The 23,766-nt window shown below is 32.4% G+C and overlaps 1 protein-coding gene across 3 annotated transcripts in view; it reads left to right on the top strand.

Annotated features, from left to right (window-relative positions):
- Positions 1-900: 900 nt before the first annotated feature.
- The window catches only part of LOC140672765 (uncharacterized), a 99,699-nt gene continuing 76,833 nt past the window's right edge, over positions 901-23,766 (top strand). Inside the window, exon 1 of one of the 3 annotated variants that reach the window (XM_072905156.1) lies at positions 901-1,162. The gene's annotated coding sequence lies outside the window, so the exon portion shown is untranslated. Of the gene's footprint in view, positions 1,607-23,766 lie in introns of all 3 variants that reach the window. The other 2 variants (XM_072905155.1, XM_072905153.1) reach the window with 2 other exon arrangements.

Here is a 23,766-nt window from a genome sequence, read left to right as displayed (position 1 = left end):
ACATTGTTAAACTATTTTACATCAGTGCAGCTGCATCTACGAGACACCTTAATTGGAAAAGTAGCTTTAACAGTGATATTAACAGAGCTGAATACTCTTCAAGTTATTAGTAATAGAAGCGTTATATTCGTATTACTTGTTTCAAATAAAAAATTTTTTTAATTTCTCTTGGCATTCTTTCTCTCTCTCTCTCCCTTCGGTTGAACGAAGCCTACAGAAAAGATTCTAAGTGAAGCAAAGTTTGCGATTGTTTGCATTCAGTATTTTCGATGTATAATTCTTTTTATTTGTTCTTCTTTTTTTTTAACAATTCTAGGCCAATGCTCATACTCATTACACTTCCTCCTCTTCTATCTGTCGTTGACACAGAAATCAAGTCGTGGAAATAACAATTCTAATCATTTAGACATTTTAATAGTTGGAATTACTATCTTTATACTTGATAAAAGAGAAGCATTAAAGTCGACAGAGACAAAAAAGCGATAATACAATTGAATATATCAGCTTTAAATAATATATTCGTATAATAACGAAACATTTTAAACAATTCCTTCACTCTTATTTTCATTTACCGTAACGAGAAATTTCAAAAGCTTCTCGCAGTTTATTCTTCCCGCTATTCTTTGATATTCTCATGCTATATTTTTGCCGAATTGTACACTTCTCCAAAACTTGCAACAAGCTCGAATCGATGCTGGCTCGGTGCCAGGAGAATCGTCAGGTGGCAGTCGCAGACTTTATCGTCGCCCGAGGATCCGTAAAGACGTTGAGATGCAACGAGGATAGAGCGGGGTTGTTGCAACAGAGCAGGGCTGCTGGGACAGAAGCTCGGAGTGTCCCGGTCGGTTGAAGGTGGGCCCGGGTTTCGCTAAACGCGCGTTGCCATCAAGACGCGCAGGTGCGCGGCGACGTTGGCGTCGGCGTCGGCGTCGGCGTCGTTCCGTCCCTCTCTCCCTCTTGTCCTCCCACGGCCGTGTGAACGTCGCTCGGGGTACGCGCGAACGCCACAGAGCGCGGCAGAAGCCCAGAGGATCGCGAGGTCCCATCGTAGAAAGTCGGTTCTCCGCCGGGTTCGCTGCTCGTCGCTCAACTGACTTTGACATGAGCCTCGGTTCCCGCGCGTTCGTCAGCTAGGAAGGGGGCCCCTCTCTCCGGAAACCAGGTCAGTCCGAGACGCGTCACGATCGTCACCCACAACGTTTACGCGCGGCTCTTACATCGTCATCGCGAGACCAGTGAAACCGGTCGAGTTGTAATTCACGTATGTATGTACATGAATTATGTATGAGTGATGTCGAATCTTTTTCCAATTGTTTTGCTACGTTGATCCGATACGTGAAGGACGGGGACGACGGCGAAAGTCTCGAAGAAGTTGGAATACAAGAGAGACCAGTGGACAAGTGAGCACCTTCACATTCCTCGGGAAAAGTGAAGTGAAAAATACGCGGGTGGTGGATTCGGTGACGTTTCTCGAATTCGCCGGAAGTTTTTCGACGATCCTTTTACTTGCAACTTGTCCGAAGAATCTTATCCGTGGAAGAGTTTCGCCTTTTGCGCGCTTGGCCATTTCGAAGGTGCCCGCTTGTTCACGGGAGAGACGACGCGCGTAAGTTGGACACCTGTTAAACTAACGTGAACTGGTTATTAGAGTTCGACAATTATTATTTTTAATTATTAAACAATTTTGTCAAACGATTGTTGGTGACGATGTACAAGCTCTATATTATCAAAAATTTAAATACTACAACCCCTCTCGTATAAAATTAATTAACACAACGAGAGAGAGAGAGAGAGAGAGAGAGAGAGAGAGAGAGAGAGAGAGAGAGAGAGAGAGAAAGAGAGACTATACTAGTTTAAATATTAATTCACTCTTTTCTTGAGGATATTTTTACCTGAATGTAAACTCTTGAAATTAAACAGTGTTTTTTTAAATCCCTCGATGTATATATATATATATATATATGTATACACGATCGATATGGAAAATGTAATTTTTGGTTAAACTGATCATTTACATTTATGAGATAAGTTGCAACATTTAAAATATACTTGTGTATAGTAAAATCTCTGTTGCGACATCAACAATGTTTTATTTTAGCTATCGATAAAGTTTTCATGCGTAGTTACAATTATTGAAATCACGAGCCATGATGCAAAATGGTGCCCGGGCATTGCAGTTCCGTGGGTTTAACAATGACAATTGGAAACAACAATAAAGAAAGTTTGTTTGCAGGTTGTAATGAGTTTTATTGTATAGGCGAAATATGAGTTAATTAGTACCTTAAAACCTTTGCACTGAGTTACAATATATATCTATTCTTGCTTGCTATTTAAAATTACTAGCTTGTAAAATGAAGAGATATTCTTTTCTTTATATATGTATATAATTATTATTATCTGACAGACAAAATATAGCAATTTCATAAATTTCGCGATAGATATGTAATTTAAACACATTGTATTAAATTAAAATTTATAATTTTTTAAATATTTAGTATATTAAATATTTAATAATTATATAAAATAATATAAAATATATATATATATATAGACAAGCGGTAAGACACACCGATCGATGCGCATAACGCGACAGTGATTTGAAAAATTCATCAAATTCAAAGAAGAAATTTGTTATGATTATTGAAGACTATATCGTCTTACCACTTGTCCTTTTGTATATTTTGCATATCGCGATAACAAAGAACGCGCAATAATCATAATAAAATTATATAATCAAATAATTATTCTATCGAATGTTTAAAATTTCCTAGCTCTTCGAAAAAAAAGCAATGCTGCTATTTTAAAAACTTTTTTTCTAAACTTATGCACTTATAATTATTTACTTCATGATGTAAACTCATTGGAAATAGGTTTCTAAAAAAGGAGGCTTACAATTAACACAAGATATACATTTCTCATCGCTATCTAACAGCTCGAGTACGCTTGGAGAATGTTCGATAGTGTCAATATGCGATGCCGGGATCGAACGATTGTTCACCAATTAGCATGACAGGAATTTCCTTTTAGATCTTTCGACCTACCTTTGGGCGATTTCATGAGAATAAACGCGCAATATCGATCGTGGCGCGATAGTCGTGTGAACTACGACAGCAGAGTCAAGAAAACAATTTCTCCTATCGCATTGCGCGTAACAAGTGGCACCAGTTTTGCTCGGGTCATGGGACTTAACCGCCCCCCATTACTCCAAATTCTCGTCGCTTCACGGCAGACAACGTGCCGATAATGACGGCGACGTGTCAGCTCGTACATTACAGACCGAGTTCCATTTTGCGACAATGGAAACAATTTTGCTTTGGTTCTCGCCATACTGTATTGGATAAAGGGCTTCATCAAGCTATCTGAATAATAACATACGTGCACGAAGTCGGAGTTCGAAGTTTCGGAACACTTTATGGTATGTGTGACCGTGTATGATGGTGTTATGTGTATGTGTGCGATTTCGTATCGCAAAGTTGCTAACTTGCAATGTACATCTAATCTAAGACATAAACTTGGGAAGAGATTGAGTTGGAATCAAAGTTTTGTTTTCTCTTTGTCCTTCACGAGAGTAAATAATTTGACGGAAAATAAGGAAGAGACGAAACTTTAATTCTACTTCGATAACTTGTCAAGCGCATTTCACAGATTAGATTTGTGTCGTAAATTAGGAAACTCCGCGTTGCCGAAACTTGCTTGAAAATGTATCTGAGAACTTTGCATACACGCGGATTAATCAATAATTAGTTCTTCACGGCGAATGACGATTGGATAACGTTCCTTTCTGATATCGGCGATATGATACAACTGCATCTCCATTTTGATATCTCTCGTGTGACTACGATGTACGTACGTTCACGAATGTGTGGATATTCGAAATTGCAGAACCGTAAATTTGGCAGCGCTTACCGCGGCTCTTATTTGCTCGTGTATGCATACGTACGTGATACATGCGAAGTCCGAAATTTCGGTTGATACGCCATGGAGTAAGAGCAGGTTAGGTGTGTCTAATTCGAGTACGCCTGTTGACTCATGGTTGTTTACGTAATCCCAAGGGAATGATATAATACGACTGTGTTGCTCTCTTCTCCCTTCCCTTCCCTTTTATCAAAGTAATTTCCTACGCGTGTCTTCCGTGCGCATTTCCCTAATACTACGCATCCCCGTTCCATCATCGTGCGCTAACGCTATAGAATCCTTTCGTCAATTAATTCAAAGGGCTATTCACGAATATTAGTAAAATTACCTCGCGTGTTAACGAAGAGTTAAGGGTTATGCGTTTCTCGATGGTACTTTCGGCGCCAACAGTACCGTTAATTAAGCAAACGCTTGCAGAAAATCAATAAATAGAAATATAATTTACGTCAGCCGATTGTTTCAATATCAACCAATTTTTTGAATCAAATATAAATATTAATTTGAGTAATAAAAAGCATATCACATACAAATTGTTTTTTTGTTTTAATTTTAAAAGATTCAATTTTTTAAATAAGTTTCTACATTTTGACGATCAATGTACACTGAATAAAAAATATTTTAAATAAATATTATACCACAGATCGAAAAAGAAATGACGTAAATTAATCGAAATATTTCAAATACACAAATATTTGAATATATGTATATGTATATGTATATTAAATCTAAGAGAGAAAAAAAAGACAGAAAAGAAATTTTTTCCTAAATTATTTTTTTAATAAATTTCTAACGAAGTTACTACTTTATCTTTTGAATAATAAAGAGGATGATGTAGCATTTAAGCGTAAAACGAATGCAAATAAAAGTATTAGAAACATTGGCTAATTATCACAAAATTACTATTACGGAATAAATGGATGACAATTAAAATAAAGTGTTAAAAAAGATTGGAGAGAGACAATATAAATGAAAAATTTTATTCTGTCGACTCGTACATCATTTTCCAACCTCTTTTTTTTATCATTTTCACATTTCGTTTTATCATGTCATATTTTATCATTTCAATTCCAATGTCCTACGTTCCAATTCTCTTCTTGTAATACGTCTCATTTTATCCATTTTTATTCAAATAATTCCGTAAAATATTCATCGCTTCCAACAATGTTGGCACGTTCAGGGACACTTGCTATAGGATCGTATTGCTTTCTGCGGTGAAATGTCAGCGAAATAGACGGGGTTACGACGAGCGAGTCGATTTATTCTCCTCGTTATGTCGCTACGTGCAACTACGACTTGTAATCGTGAGATCCTAGATTTCGCTTACCGTAAAGATATACATATCGTACCTAATGCGTACGTACATATTGCGCGGCTCGGAATAATATCGCATGTTATCGGTCGGTGTTATCGCCACTCGTACTACATCATACTGCACATGATCGCACAATTCGGTCTCTTTGAATCTCTCTTTCATGCCAAGATTTTGCATCGACTTACCTCAAAATGCGCATTGCTTTTACAGAAATTCACCGATGGAAATACGACATTCGCTGATAACGCATGTTTATCTCAGATCGATCCTAAATTGCACGTCGGAAACGCAAAATAATGTGGCCCACCGCAAACATTACTCATACTTTTATACTCATACTTTTCCTTCTTGTGCTTCTCGTACTTTCTGATATGCAAATGACTTTTATACTGGGTTTACTCGCGTTATTAAGATAAACGAGGGTAAACGCTTAAATTGGGATAAGCATATATATAATGTCTCAGACTACTTGAGGAAACTTGATTATGTTGCTCTTACAAGATCAGAAAAATGCGCTCCCTAGCACAGTACGACATTCATTCCATTCCAAACAGATACAAAGAACGTATATATATTCATCTCAGATATACATTCATTTTCACTTATTGTACCTTTCTTATTTTATTTCCACGCTTAAACACGTATGTATAACGTTTCTTTTGTATGTTTACATTTATGAAAGAGTATTCATGAAATATATTCGTCTTTATATCTTGGGTTCTGCCCTAGTTTACATATGTATGCTTCAAAAAGCTTTAATCTTGTATGTATTTACATTTTTGCACATTAAATTTTTTAATTTGAAAAAAATGATTTGTTTGTTATATATTTTTTTAAAGAGAAAAATTGACTGAATTGATTGAAACTTCAAATTTTTTTTCGCAGAGTATATAGTTGCAGAGATATGATATCTGTAGGATTTCCTGCATATAAATGCCATAAATATTCTCGGAGAAAACTCGATTTATCATTTGTATTTATTATACTTTACGGTATACGTAAAATTGGATCTGCATTGTGTTCGACATGAATGCATGATCCTGCTGGATGGTATCATTCAGTATATAATCTTTATTGAGAATCGCATCGTTTGTCCGCTACATACGTGCGTTTTTTGCGTAAAAATTCGCCAAGGTTGCAAGCCAAGGCTGCAACAATGCCAGACTTCCGTGCATTTTCGTTGTAGTGAAAATGCACATCACTACTTTATCTTGCCAACCGTTGCACAAAGAGGTGGTGCGCGTTGTTTGTGCGCCACACAATTCGTACTGTTTTATTCGGGCACAGTCTTAGCAAGCGCAACGTATTTCCGTTACTTTTTGCTTTAAAACAGCATGACGTTTTCTCAACACCTGTTTAGGTGTTAAAAAGCGCTTCATATCAAACTGAAGCGGATTCAAATTTTAACAGCGAGAAAAAAAATCAGATTTTATTAAGTGATAAAATGAAAAGAAACATTAGCCAAATATATTCGAATAGCCTTTCGTTGTGCAATTATATTATGGATTTTCTGAGAAGAATGTACATTGAAAAATTTATTTTAAAACAAGCTGATTATTATATAACTGATTACTGAAATCAGAAATTGAATTGCAGTAATATTATACCAAGCACTCGTCTCGCGTGACATCAAAGAGCATGAAAAAACTGCTTGGAAGGTAAGCTTGAAAATATAAGTACTGCATATTAAATTCAAGGAAACTTTCTCAGAGTTAATTAGAATTTATCCCATTAGATGTGGTTTCACGGTTGTGTTGAATATTGTTCCCCATAAAGGGGATGGAAGAGTTATAAGACGTTTGCACGTGAGTTTGCGCGAGACGCTAAAAACGATAAAACTGTATTCCGGTTACGTATCGGTAAGTTTTTCACGACCCGTACGATTTCTCTGCCGAGATATTTAACTAACTTTAAGTCGCGCGTGAAACACAGCAAGCGTGATGTCTCCGGGAAAGTATCAAGCCTAAGTTTAAAGCGTTTAACGTGACCCAGGAGGGATCTAAGGTAATAAACGATTCACGCGATGCGCGAGGCGAAAAGTAGAACGTCGTGGGCGCTCGTGTATATTTTTCGTGCCGCTTGATTAAAAACACGCGGATCGATCTCATGTCTGTCAACTGCGCGCACAGCAGAGAGGAGCTTTGATCAGCGTGTATTATCTTTGCATCCGCAGAGGCAACGACGACGCTCGTTAATCCGAGGGCTCGATTCAAGGCAACTCCACCATCCGATACGCTCATCTCGTTTTTTTATTCTCTCCCTTTTCGCTCTGCATCCTGCGTTGACTCCGTTACACTGTGTTGCCAAAGCAAAATTACTCTTCGGCTTTCCGCAAATAACAGTTGATTTTATCTTTTTAATATCCTTGATTCGAATCATCGTCATTGTGAATACAACGATGTAACACACTCAATCTGCATTATTTAAAAACTCACAGCCCATATTTGGAAGAAATATTTTTTAATCGGGTATAACTAAAGTAACACGAAGATGAAATATGCTTATGTGTCATGTTATTTATAGACAATGTACACATCGGATTGTGTAAAATGTGTTTGGACATTATTTTATAATTTTGAAATTTACTGCTTGTATTAAAATAAATTAAAAAAAAAGAAGATTTGTAAATTTAAACAGCACAAAAAAAGATTTCTAAAATTTTAGTAAGAAAAAAGTAATACGTGCAGGTCACATTGCATGGAGATGTATGTAATTGCTCATTTCCAAAGAATGTTCTTGAAATATGTCAAACTTTTAAGAAAAAACTTGAAACAAAAGAAAAGTAAACTTTTGCCATTATCATTATAGAAGATGTTCAAACTGTCTTTTTTCGGCGCTACTTCTTTGACATTTTTGCTATATAGAAAGCTACTATGTAGACTTTATTGCGCTTGCGAAGAAAATTACGAGAGTTGCACAATCCATTAACGCATTCATTTTCAATCTCTTGCAGTAAATATCAACATGAAAAAAATTCAAGAAATGAACGATTGGCTTTATCACGTAACTACGAAAAAATATAAGTCTAATGGAATCAAACCAGATGAATGATCGGGCTGTAAGATTTTTCACAATTAACCCATTTTTACCACGAGAAAATCATTTATTACAGAAGCATACATTTAACAAAATATAAGTTAATGTATATCGTGGAAATTTTTTTTTTCCGTCGAGTTACTTCCAAGAGTGCTGTTTAAAATTGCAGTAGTAAAAGCCAGCATATAGCTGACGTACGTAATTATAGTTACCTATGTGTTAGCTTGTTTTTATTAAAATTTTTAGAAGTAAAAAGAGACTTGAAGACAGTCCCTTTCTACGTGCATTTTCTCTACACTTTTATATAATTCCGTAACTTCTACATACATTATATTTCTGTGTCCTCATCATTCCAAAAAAAACCTTATAAATATTTGACAGAAATTCTTTATATTATACGAGCAATAATTCCGATGATTTTATCTTGTTTCTTAGCCGTTACTCTCGATATTGGTTGTCGCGTAGGCGTAGTATAATCTCACTTTGCTCGATTTTTATCGCCCTGCTTACGAATAAATCTCGTGGCTCGATATTTTAGTGAAGTTTTAAAATAGCGCCGGCGAGAAATGTTAAAAGTTTACGACGCGACCATTTCTTACCGCGGCCTGAAAATTTTCGTTTTACAGAGTCATTAAACAAAAAAAGGTATTCAAAAACTTGTAACTCTAGCATGACGTTCCTAATGTGCGTGACTGCACATAATATAGCTGAGGAAGATATGAAAAGGAAAGAAAGACGAAGACGGGAGAGAGAGATGTATATATATATATATATATATATATATATATATTTTATTATACCTTGGGGCAATGCCCGTTGAGAGATGAGATAATACATGCACGTATAAGCAACTTTGCTACAGGGAATTTACATGAGTCCTAGCAAATATGTCAAAGCTGGATTAATGTAAGCAGCTAGCTACGTGTGTAGATTAAAATTAGGCTAGTTATACGCTATACAAATAAATTATAATTAGATGAATTTGCACACACAATGTGTATCTATTATATAGTTTATAGATAAAGAAGAGCAAGATGTATGACAGCAGACATATAGTCATCATGTAGCCATGTCGTTACTAAATGATATCAATCATGCTGTTAGATTATGTAATTAAATATATATAATTGCACTAAATAGAAAATTAGTATTTATATATTGTTACCATGGTAATTATATATTTACACGCGCAATTTAATAAGTTTACGTTATATATCTCTCTCTATATTTTCTCTTTATAATTGGAAGACTTCGACAAAGCGTGTGTTTATGTTGATGTGCGTGTGTATGCACGCTACTGTGCGTGTTGTGGATTACAGCACTGTCGACCTCGACCAAAGAAAATTGCGTTTACCCCGAACGTAATGCATAGACGAGGGATGAAGGGATATTGCTTTTCCCTCGTGTATCTTGCTTTCGCGGCACGTTGATAGATAGAACGATGATAAAGTTCTGTGAACGGCAACGTCTTCACGTATGAATTATTTACTAATATTGCAAAAAAAGCTATTTCGCTAACCAGCCGCTAACGCGGCCCCGTGGACGAGATCGTGGATTTGAATCAAGAAAAGCTAAATGGTGTCATCTTAAGTTTCAACCCAAATAGATGGCATTCATTAACGTGGAATACGCCACGCTAATAGAAGAAATAGATTAGACGTTTTTGTTTGACCCTAAGCAAAAGACAGATGGCCGCCATAAAATAGCGATATTGCACGGTGATATAACTTTAATTAATCTGAAATACTTTCCTTGTTCGAATTCTAACGCACCTACCTCGTAAGTTGACGTCACGCACAAGATTTCTCTTCTGTAATCATTTATATGTACAATAATATTACTCTGATAACATTTGCAGAGATTTTTCAAAAATAATTGAGAATAATAATGCTTTGTTTCGTATAGATTGATTTTTCAAATTATGTATGTTTTTATTTGCATACAATAAATCATATAAATAAATTAATTGTTTATGTATATATTAGAATGCATTTTTTAGATATAGAAACGCTAATATCGCAAATTGACTGATTTTTATATAAATTAGTGTAGTTATTGGAGAATTTGTCTTCTCTTTTTATTCAAATGAGAAAAACATATATTCTCATTTATCTTTATAAAAACTTTCAAACTTTAAGAATAATCTCAAAGTGTCATTTTTTATAAGACTATCTCATTAGTTTTAATTTCAAGAATTTTATATGTTAAAAAAAATTTTTTTTTAATATTTTTAATTTGCTATCTTTTAAAATTAAATATTTTGTTGCCACGAGATGTGATTTTTGAATTACATTTGAAAATGAATCAAAATAGCATTAATCAGAAATACACATTTCCTACGTCTATATTATGCTATCATTTACATTGCAGCGATAAAGTGCACTTTTATAATGCCAATTTTGCTAAGGGAAACAAATAAACTTTTTTTTTTCTCACAATCAGCTAGAAACTTTCCTCCGAAGTACAACACGTGTTCCTTTAACCTTTTCACACTTGACAACGATATCAATGCAACCTTTGCTGCAATAATATCGGATATTGATTGCTGACGGGCGTATTTTATATAACGTTTAAAAAACTTCACTGAGCATCTTTGTAAGAGCAATTTCTCTGAGATGCTTAAAATACGCGGCAAGTATATAAATACACTGAGAGAATTGCGTATCTCTGTGCTTCATGCCAACGTAGTGTTATGCATATGTGATCTATTTAATAATTTAATCAGACCTTCCTCGCTTAGGGATGGGATGGTAGAAGATGCGGTTAACGTTGTACGCGTATAATACCGTATTTTCTTCAATCCAACGTAACTTCGTCTACGCACATCGTCTTTTGAACTTATTTAAACTTTCCTTAAAACTACCTTCCGCTCGTTTTCGTTAAGAACACATCAATCGCGCCTCCAACACTGTAGCATCTTAACAAGACGTAACTTTGTTATCGCCATATATACGTAACTTCCCTCGAGTTCCGCGGGATATCGGCACTTTGCATTTATCGCGCGTGAATCTCATTTGTTCCGATCATAATTCATGAGAGGCAGGCACCGCGCGCTTGAATCCGCTTGAATCGAGATCTTTTTTTTCCGCAAACTAATGTAGCCACTAAGATAATGTAATCGTTGATTTGTTATAATGCACCTAGAAAATTGGTAAAACGTCACGAATTTAAATGAGACGAAGAAACTTTCATCGCAAATATTAATCGTTATTAAATACTAACACTTCGTAGCAATTAAAACTTCTAAAGATATATTTTAAAACTTTTATAATATTTAGACAAAATAAATTCCATAAATTGACAGTACAACTTAACTTTATTATATAACAAAAAATACTAAACTGCATATGTTAATATTATCTCTCTGCTTTTACCTACATTATAAAATAACATATTCTTATTAATTCACATTGAAAACGGTAATAAATTAAAGGTAGTATTATAATATTATTTAAAAAGTAGTCTTTTATCTTTCTACATTTTTTATACGATACATCTGCTTTATCTACTTTTTTACATAGAGGAATTCTGCGATATTACAACATATAATCTTGCAACAGTAAAGTAACATAATTTGGCATATTCCGGAAACATTTTTTATTCAATTTTTTTCAATACTCCTGATGCTATATCAACGGCAACGTATTCACATTCTTGAATATAACATAATAATACCATACATGTTATCTTATAATTTTATTACTTAGATGCATAATAATCGCTGCTAGCATAAATTTAAAGTCAAATCTAAGCGATATCTGTTGCCTAATTCATCGTTCATTCGCCGTAACTTCCGCATATATAGAGTGTGTGCAACAGACTTTAAATAAATTATGCAGGAAATAATGTTGCGCATAGCTTGTACACACATTGCAGTGGAAATTCAAACTAATCATAAAATAATAACATGCTACGAACAAGAGTCAGGGTGGATGAAAATAAATATTATTTGTAAAAAATGGTGACTTAAAATGATGAGAAACGCGCGTTTTTTATCCATCTAGATTATAAAGAAATTATATCTTTGATTAAAAAGAAATCTTATATATATTTGCTCCAAATTTTATTCCGTCAAACATGGACGTTTACTTTCTCTTATTTATAAGAGAAAGTCCATGTTTGACGGAATAAAATTTGGAGCAAATATATATAAGATTTCTTTTTAATCAAAGATATAATTTCTTTATAATCTAGATGGATAAAAAACGCGCGTTTCTCATCAAGAAATAAATTTCATATCAATATAAAAAATGTCCGTCAATAGACTTAATATGATACGTTAAAATATCGACTGCAATATATCATATGTAATTTTTGAAAAAATTGTAGGTAAGTTTTGAAAAATGACAGATATTATTTATGTTCCTATGAAAAATGACAGATATCATTTATTTCTTATGAAAAAAAAAGTCGCTTGCTTTCCATACTGTTTGGTAAAAGTGTCACAAGCTTCACTATTGTTTCGTACAAAAGCTTGTATGAGAATGCAAAACCATACTACGAGAACATGTAATGTGAACGTCTTGCTGAAAGTCCGAGTCGACTGCGAAGATATATCTCGGTTATAAGTTAACTAAAGTTTGAAAAATTTATCATCTTACGGAAATAACATATTGCCATTGTGAAACTTTAAAGTTACACAGGTAGAGTCTCATAATTTTATAAGAATTATTATGACACGTACTTTGCCGCGTTTCTTTTCAGTCGTTGCTACTTGGGACATACAACGGAATACTTACATTTTCGATAATTAAAGTTTTGAACGGACTAATTGAGACGATGGTTAGGAAATGAGGTAAATGAACAAAAATCTTGTTTTAGAGAAAAAAAGATCATTTAAACTTTTAATCTTACTTTACAGAATAAGTTGGAAGCAGTTTGTAACTCTACTATTCTTAATAGAGTTATATCTACGCTATAGTTGTTCACACACGTAATATACTTTTTTTATAAAACAAGTTTAAATATGTTTTTTTTTTTTTAATACTGTCAATACACGTTGCAATGTATTAAAATAAATTTTCCAATTAAGCTTGAAATTTTTTGGAAACAAATTTTCGATATATCACGTTGCAAGTAAAATATACAGAATATTCATATCAATGAAGAAAGACAAAAACAAAACAATTATTGAGAGTACAATGGCTGTACGCAAAAATGTGTGAGATTATAGAAAAAGTCCACTTGAGCTTAGTAGCAAAGGGCTAACTTTATCTTGAAGGAAAATAGAGGGCGAAACGATAATGGAGGAACGTGACAAAAAATTCTATTTCTGCCTGAGCGAGAAACGGTGCTTGGCTCTGTAGTGTTTGACAGAACAATTTTGGTTCGCTCCAATTTTCGTGTACGCGTTTGTCCCTTATCGACAATAAACGCGTCAACTTATCAAGGGTCAGGTCAATATTGTCTACCTCTCAACAATATCTATGATAAAAAAATTAATAACTGTCAATGTTATAAAAAAAAAATATCGGCTAACAATTTCGAGAGCTTATAAGTTTAAAGAAAGGATACGTTTCTTTTTTTTCGAATTTTTTGTGTAAAATTGAAGCGAGTATTTATTCTAAAAATAATAATTGCACGTAAAAATTATTTTTATTTGTAATCTTAAATAACATATAAAAATACAGGAGTGACAAATGTATTAGTAGTGCTAATAATTGTAACTAAAAATTTTCTATAATATTATAAACCGATTAAAGCCAATAATGCGATCGTTTTATATATATATACACGTTCGCTGATATTTTTAACTAATTCATGAGAACATATGAGATTATTCTAAATGTGGTTTTAGATACGCTGACATATGTATACATTAATTATAATTAATTTATAAACTTCATGGAATATTGCCACTTTGACGTATAATACTGTTTTAGATAATAAACTCAATCAAGCTTTATAGAGTTAGACTATAATATTCTCTAATCATTGTAGGTAGATCATAATTGTAGGAATTATAAAAATGTAGTTCATCCTGTTTTTAAATAATCAAGAAAATATAACGTAATAAACTTCCCAGTAACATTATGTTAATATTTCACATTAAATGGTTCAGAGAATGTAGAGAAACATAATTATAATACGATGACTAAATACTTCTTTGTACATATAATTACACCACTAAAGTGACGTTGTTAGAAACAAACTTATCGAGTATGTGTAATACGTGCAAGTTCAGTATAATACGCAGGCATTAACGCGCGCGCGCGTGTGTATGTGTGTGTGTGTGGGGGGGGGGGGTGTAAGTGAGAAAGACAGAATTTGAAATTATTTTCGCTCAAGAGATATTACCAAGTTCCAATAGACTCATTGGCAAGTAAATTCAGTTCCAACTTCTGTTGTAAATGCCAAAAATAATTGTTGCCAAAAATAATTTGAAATATATATATTCGTAACAAATATTTTCACGTTTGCTAATCTACATAAATAAGTATGCTATTTACTTAATCGTTGATAAATTTCACTTGTTCCCCTGCTCGATGGAAATTTTTAAGAGACCTCTCAAATAGTTTGAAATAGCTACGTTACAATGAGCATACGCAAACGAGTCATTTTCCTGATGAATTATTGTAGTATCGATTCTATATTCCGCTGTGAGGTCTATCTTTTCTTATTGTTGGTGTTCTCAAAAGAAAAAATTTGTGATAATATTGATCGTAAAAGAAAACCAAAATTAAAATCCTGAACTGTTTTAAATCTTAATTAAATCTTAGTATTTTTTTAGAATCGTATATGTATAAATAGTTAAAATATATTTTTATTGCTGCCGAACATAATATTTAAAAGATATTTAAATTATGTATTTAATATAATAATTCATTTTAATTTATTATAATTATGACCAATATAATTATTTTAAAATTATATAATATATATTTAATATAAAATATATTTTATATTTATAATTATAATATCTCTCTTGATACATACATTCTTAAAATTTATTCAAGATAATTTTCTCGGCACGTGAATATATCGCTTTTTTTTACTATAATTTACAACTAAAGAAAATTAAACAATAAAAATAAACAAAGCTCAATATTATAAAATAAAATAAGGATGGGCAAATATGAACCATAAGCATATAATCCTCCCTAGACGCAATAAGTTGATTTAAACTTAAATACAAGTGCTGCAGAACAAAACTCAGATTCAATATATTGCGCGGAACTTTGGGGTTGACAACTCGGCAAATTGGGCATGGAAGTCAGAAAGCGGAATTATATCTTTCTCGCTCAAGAGATTCGGTCCGTTTCCGCAAATGTTCAACCAGTTCGTAAAGTTGTACCGTCAAGTGACGCAATCGGGAAGCGACCAAACGACAAACAGAGTTGCGAATTGCAATCGCGAGTCCTCGCTCGGTGTATACTAGCTCGGTTGTGGCATCGATTAACTACATGACACTTAGATCCGTCCTTAAGGTTCGGTGGACAAGCTACCCTGCAATTTTCATGATCCTCCCCTGGTGTTTAATGCATCGAAACGGAATCGTCCTTTGTCTAACAAGTTGAATGCAGTTTCACGAGTGCAAAGCGCAATTGTCCTGTCGCAAACAACGTACATACATACACACACGTGAGAGATGTACATTAATATCTTCTACGTTTAATAAAGTTGACAATTCTCGTGATAATATTAATCAACATCGCGTTTCTCTCGTTCTCTCTAGCAAAATAAAGAAGATTAGTACGTAGAACATTTATTACCTTCAATTACCAATTTTCTTTAGTTATTAGCGCTACGTTATTACGTTAGTACGTCTTGCTTCGACAGACCAACACAATTATCTAGAATACTAAGAGCAATTAATTAGATACATCTCATCGCTGACGCTTCGAGTGCATTCAGAACAGATCAATAGCATGTACTTCAGAGACTAGTATAGTGGTGATTGGTAACACGCTATGAGGATCTAAGTGGACATCAACAGCGTAAGTCAAATATAGCTCTAGAAACTCATTCACCTAAGAGATCATTTATAAGGATTATTCTGAGAATTACTCCGAGAATCATTTTCTATCACGTGCAAACCCATCATTCCTTTCTTCTTTGGAGAGAAAGAGAGAATCATTTTCTTCGCCAATAGACCTCGACACAGTTGCATTAATACAATCAACTTGTACAGTGTACATTTAGAGCGAGTGATATTCGCACAGAACAAAGATTGAGTCAGTGTTGACCCGAGAAAAGTCCTTTTCTAAATAAAATAGTTGAGATAACAAATCTGTGAGAAAATCGTGAAATCGAGAACAGTTTCCAGTATAACTAGTATCTCAGGCCAATGTTTTGAGATTAATCAAAACTTTCAACACGATAATATGACATCTATCAAGTACATAGTAATGTAAACGCGTAAATATTAGTCAGTGAGAGCCGAGCAATATTTCTCGCATAAAACTGCACGATGGAGGATAGTCTTGCGATTGAAATGACAAAAGTTGTTTGCTTTGATTCTATTTGAATGATTTTCGTTACCATATGAAACACGAAATGTTGTAATCGAAAACGATCGATGCATTGTAAATTTTAAAGTAATCGAATCATGAAAATTGATCACGTTTCTCACAATTAAGTGTAATAAAATATGTATTATATTGCTAAATACGTTTGCAATTACATAGGAGAGGAATTAATGCGAGATCGTAAAGTAATATCCGTCCGAATTTTATACATTTCTACACAAAGTGTATATCTCAAGTCCAATAAAATTCTAATCAAAATTTAAACACGTCGAAGACAAAATGAAATTTTCGTTGTAAATTCCACCTGTAACATTTCTCAGTTATCTTTTTGTTTGGTCGCTCTACTTACATTACCTACTATTTCTCAGTTAAATCGCTAATTTTCGCGCACGATGTTGAAACAATTTTTCGTCGTAGCATTCATTCAAAGATTCGCGTTTACAAAACACAACAACAATAGCGATGCAATCGAACGTTTCACGTTTTTCGTTTATCTACCGGACGGATGCCACGCTATCTCTCTCCCCCTCCCTCTCCCTGCAATGTATAAAACAAACATTTAATTTTCCTATTTCACCGTCCGTCTGTACCGTCAAACAGAATGAGACTTTCACCGCATCGTCGGAAATCAATAGATCCTTTATGCTTTTCGCATCGAATACTTCTTTCAGTTAAGATCAGTATCAGTGCATGAAATAGTGAGTTCGGTTGATGCATTAATGCACTGGTATACATTTTACACTATGCAAAGATTATCGTACACAAATGTATTATACAATCTAAACATGAATAATTAAAACAGTAAGTATAATTAAAACATTAAAATAATTATAATGTAATATAAATTATTATCACTATTCGTATTTGTAATAGCTTTTGATATTAATTGTTTTTTAATTACTTATGCCAATGTAAATTTGTGTACAATACCGAATTCGCTATAAGTGAAATAAGATGCAGCAGACGAATGCAGGTGCTATCGCAAGAGATTTCGTTTACCAGGATACCTCGCCGGCATTGGAGACTCTCGAGTAAGATCGATCATCCTGTCTTACCCTTTTCACCCGGATTTATGCTGCGACGAAAAATTCTTTATTCGGACGACGGCTACCTGCTCGTTTCAATCGGTTCGCAAAAAAGACAGCGGAGAAGATATTGCGTAACCTGATTTGATGTGCTGATGCGTCCAATGGTCAAATCCTATGCTATTATCGAGCCGCAAGAACTGCGTTATTTATGCGATTATGTCGCGACGCGGTTGTCATTTCGATTGTGTAAATAGCATTCTCACAAAAACTATTAGATAAATTAGATAAATTTTTTACTAATTCTTTCCGCTACGGAAAAACCTTTGCGTTGCACAACAGTGCATTCGCATTATATCAATGTGATATCGCTCTCTTCCGCATATTCAATAAATTACAAGAATCACGCATAGTATCCCCGTTTTGTACGCTGCTTCGTAAAAATATTTGTAAATGTTACATTCAGAATGTCAGACAGGATGTTATTCTTCATTATTTCGCGTGAGTTTTACTTTGCTCTATCATAATAATCATATTTACCAGGTTAATGTAAAAATTGATTTAAAACCGTAATCATCTAATCTAATACAATGTTCGCAAAACGTCACGTCGAAGATAAGAGGATATAGCGAAAACAATTTTGCATAAACATACCGATCGATGCTGGAAAGGTCTCTGGAGAATGAAAGATTCCCCAGCGGGAATAAATGTCGCTACTCTTGATAGTTCTTTGTTGTCCTTTCTAAAACTGTCAATGTTCGGAGAAATATATCAACGCAGTTGCGCAAATAACATTCTTGATAGACGTATAACTTGACATTTTAATATTTGTACGTCATGTGGAAAGTAAAAAAATAAACGAAAAATCCACTTTTCTATTCACTTGTATAAAAAAGAAAAATAATTGAAAAGATCGTGCGAAAAAAAAGAAGACAATTTAATATCATACATAATATATAAATATCATACATATAAAATTAAAATTTTTTTCACTTTGCGCAACAAAAAATATCAATGAAAAAAAATTTTATAATTATATTTCATATTCGATCATAAAAAAAAATATATCGCGCCAAAGCATATTTGATAATCCATACATTCCAAAAAAGAAATAATTAAGTATCTACAATACTTTAGCTTAAATTATTATTTCATTATTTTCCCTTCTTTTTTTATCGAAATATTTGAATTGTATAAATCTAAAAAATAATAAAATATTAGTAAAAATTAAAATCGTGAATTATCATTTTTTAAAAACTTATTTTAAATGTAAGTTTAAAGAAGTTCCTTTTATCTATATTATTTCTATAATATTTATTATAATTCTATTTTCTTCTACATAGACGCTGCCAAAAGTGACGTTTGTTTGTTTAAAAGATTCGATATACAACTATAAATAGTGGCTAAATTAAAGCAGGTTTAAGTTTGATTCACTTCGCATGTTTTTTCTTTTAATTGTTTTCTCAAAGTAGATTATCACGACGCTTCGGAGTAAAAGGTAGAGGTTTTCACGGATTGTTTTCTTTCAATTCAATTTTGCACTTGCGAAGATAGTTTACTTTTCTCCACACTCCACTAGTCCACGATAAGCCAAATCGAAATAATTTACAGAAGTTCAACAAACGGATTACATTGTTTTCTCTATGAAATATGTTAAAATGCAGCATCAAAATATCAAACATATAAGATATCTAAAAATCACACAACTGATACTTCAAGTTTTTTAATATATTTGATTATGCGCATATTGATTTTGTGTATATCATTTTCAATATTAATATCGATTTAATCTTCTTTATGTTTATGATGATTACATCGATAAAATATGTCAAGAGCATAGATTAAAATATTATTATCGTCTTCCAGACGATTTTTTTCATTTACCTCATTTCTGCGAATATTGCAAAAACGTGCGAAATTCATGACACACATCTGCACCCAGGGTGATCTTTGCATTTTCTTAGTAAAATTCTTTTCTCTCGCGCAATGATATATTTATATCATATATCTTACGAAGAAATGCATAAGATGCGGAATTAAATTTCATAAAAGACCAGGTGGTTTTGAATATTAAGACGGTACTTCTGTATAATATATTGGCTGGCGAAAGCAACAATTTGTTTCTCATGTCGAGTGGTAACCTGCGAAAATCCATGCAAAAAATTTGCACACGATGTATACAATTTTCACATCGATTGGCCTCGTAACGTAAGTGCGCTCGATAAATTTCCATATTTATGGAATTTGACATATACATGAGAAAGAGTTCTGTAGTAGTTAGTCAAGTGAGCTAGAGTTAATAGCGACATGAGTTCGTATTCATAATTGCAAATAGATCGCTTTCTATAAACGTAACGATCGATATGTTATTACAAAACATTGCAGAAAAAAAATAATTATAAAAAAATTAACGGATATTAAAAAATTGTAAAATAAGTTTTGCAAGTATAATAATAAAAATGCATTGATCTTGTGTAGTATCTTAATTTTTTTTTTAATCGCATCTTTGTACTTGTATGATTATATGTATATCGCTTTTTATTCACACACACATCAACTGTTATACAGAGTGCATTTTATTAATTTTTCCACACTCTAATAATTTCATAATATCGTAGCAGAACAATATTTTTATTTCACTAATAATCGAAATATTCTTAAGCTTCACGAATGTATATTTGTAGAAGAAGCCACATACAATTTGTTATTTATATACGTACAATTTTTTATGTTACTTATAATGAATATATAGATGAGTTTTTGTACAACATAAATGTAAAATTTTTCTTAGAAACAATTAAAAAGAAATGACATTTTTGAGTTAAGCTTCAGAAAGCAAAATCTCATTTTTCTTTTAATCTCAAACAAATTTTGTTTTACCAAACTCAATATACTAGTTATATATATTACAATATATCACGTAATATAAATTACAAAGAAATATCGTAGATTTTAAAATGTTGCGACAAAAGTGAGATTTTTTCGTAAAAAAAATCCGTCAAAACATCATTTATTCAAATTTGAGGCAGTGAATCGTTTTTCAAATTCGTCATAGTTAATATTGTTTCGACGTGTGGCACTAAAAAAAAAGGTTTACTAAAAATAAAATAGACCATTGTTTTAGAAGTAAAATCACAATAAAAAAAATAAGGTAAATAATGAAGACGAAAATAATAAAGGCTGAATATTCTTTTAAATTGAGCACGATGTATTATGAGAATCTTGCAAATTTATGAAAAATGTGAGTAACCAAGGAAAAGTTACCTGAGCGAGGAAATAGGGAATGAAAGAATACTGTCATGTTTATCCCGTTTATGCGCCTGTGAAATTCAATGTCGACTAATGGTTCGTCTCGGCAACGACCATTTTATTGATAAGCGTATTTTAAAGCATGTGATTACGTCGAGATCGAGACATCTCCTGTTCCAACCGTGCTTCCACGCGACTTGAGAACATGATTTATTGTAATAATATTCTAATGCAAATAATTCTGTTAGTATGCAGAATGCTCGAATAAAAGGTATTGACAAGTGTGATATGCAATTTTTATATAAAACTTGTATAGTGTTATAGCAATGTTTTACGTCACGGGAAAAAGATACATTTTTTAAAATAGAGTAAACTTTTCGAATTTTAACGTTAACAATTTAACGTATATATATCGTGATAAAAAATTTTCAATGATTAAAAAGCTTTTTTGCGAATACTGTCGGGAGTTGTTGCATTATCAAAAGTGTTGTCGTATTATCAAAAAAACGTAAAGATTGCTGAAAGCTTTTAGCGATGATTAATTATTCAATTTTATTCCATTACAAATGTAAGACAAATGGAGTCAATTATCTAAATAATATCTGTTTTATTTTTTTTTTAATATGTAAGTACTCAAAAAAATGTAACAAAAGTCGTAAAAAGAAACTTTGGTTTAAAGTTTATTTCTTATTTAGTTTGTAAACGTTGTTTTGATAAAATTGTAATTGCACAAGATTAAAGACAAAGAAATTTTATGCTGACTATTAAGAAATAGGGAAAAAAGTGGCATTTATTCAAATTAAATAAATTACCTCTGCATGAACAAAGAAACATAAAAGGAGGTAGAGAGAATGTGACATTTTATGTCGACTTTTTCAAAGTGAATCAATAAAAACGTCACTTGTTGAAATGACAAAATTTTATCGAAGATAAGTGAATGAATATTTCTACTTCACTAGTTTTTAACAGTGAAAATTTTGCATTTTGCTCTTATATCTTACGTTTCACTGATTTATGCAATAATTGATACTTCTCAGTGAGATGTTACCATGAGATGTAATGTTATATGTATGTATAATTGAAATCACTGCTTATGACTGATAATACACTGATTCCATTTAAGAGAGTACGTGTACATATAAAATTATAATAAATTATAAATAATGGAATAAAATAAACGCAAATATATTTTCTCAAATAAATAAATATTTCTTTTAAAGATGCTTTTCTCTTTCAATTGTATAAATTTGTCAAGCGCATTTCATTTTGTTTCAATTTTATAAAATATATATTTATCAAGTTATAAATTTCTCTCCAACAATTCGTAAAATTTCTGTTAATATAGACGCATTAATACTGCCACTTTTCGCCAATAATCTCACAAACATTAATCAACACAGTTTTGATATCGACAACGGTGATACAATTGTATTATTTTGTGGAAAATGCAATCACAACATTCCCTTTAGTCTGTAGTAGTTTCATCGAATGAATACTCACCACACGATAACGGAGAATTCGACACTTTCCTCTTGACACATCAGTTTCCGTCATATCAAACACGAGATCGAGTCGTTGATATATCATTTACCGAAATATGTTTGCACATCAGTAACCATTGTTTCTGATTCGATCTACATGTTTTGCCATTCGAAAGTGTAGCTCCAATTTGACGAATTTCGCACCGTGTGTTTCGCAATTATTATCCATCAAACTTGTTGCTAAATAATAAAATTCTGTTATAAATATTACAAAATTTTGCTATTTCTATTTGATCCTCGCAATGAAATCTACACTGTAACAAAATATTATATATATTTACGTAAACAGTTTGTGTAAAGTTATACAATAAATAATAAAAATATATAACATTTCCAATGTTTATTGTGTAATTTTATACCTGTTGTTCATATAATTTTTACAGTGTACACAAATAAAAAAAAATTCGATTTATTTATATTGTATCTATGTGTGTATGTCTGAAAAGAACAAATATAATAGTTAGCTATATTTAGTATATAATACAAATATAAATTATAATATCGTTCTACTAGATTGAAAATGTTGCATTATATATATAATCGCATTGACGATTTAATGGATATAGTACATTGAAACTAGAGAAATGCGTTTAATTAATTAGTATAACGAGCACCTTTCTAATGATTCTGTACAAATATGGGATAGTATTTACGCTGCGAATTGTTAGCCACTAAAATAATTTCGATAAAACTGTCTTTCCCAAATATTATTATCAAATACTTCATATTAATATCCATATATTAATCTTAATATTAATATCCAATATATTAATCTTATATTGAATATTGTTTAAAGAGTTATATATATATATATATATATATATATATTATATATGTGTCATTATTTTTATGTAAATGTTTAATATAAGCACCAAAGATTTACTATATAGTTTCACTACTTATCCAAACAGAGTAATATAAATATTGATTTTCGAGCAGTCAAATCAACAAACATCGGTTAATAACTACATTATCTTGATGACGCACTGACAATTTCGATGCGTTGAAAGAGCGTTTAATGGATCAAGTACGTTATAAGTTTGCCAACGAGTGCTTTTGTAATAATTAGATGCAGCCATGCGGTATTTGCGTTGCGAACTGTTAGCTCTTAATTATTATGCAGGGTTGGATAGTTATGGTGAACTGTACATTGTTCATGTAGCCATTGTACATATAGTCATATCAAATAGCAACTATCAAACCATTCAATATAAGCGTGG

This window comes from Anoplolepis gracilipes, chromosome 13 (assembly GCF_047496725.1).
Source record: "Anoplolepis gracilipes chromosome 13, ASM4749672v1, whole genome shotgun sequence".
Classification (NCBI taxonomy): Eukaryota; Metazoa; Arthropoda; class Insecta; order Hymenoptera; family Formicidae; genus Anoplolepis; species Anoplolepis gracilipes.
Note: the sequence above shows the minus strand (reverse complement) of the source record. Positions and strands in the feature narration are given on the sequence as shown.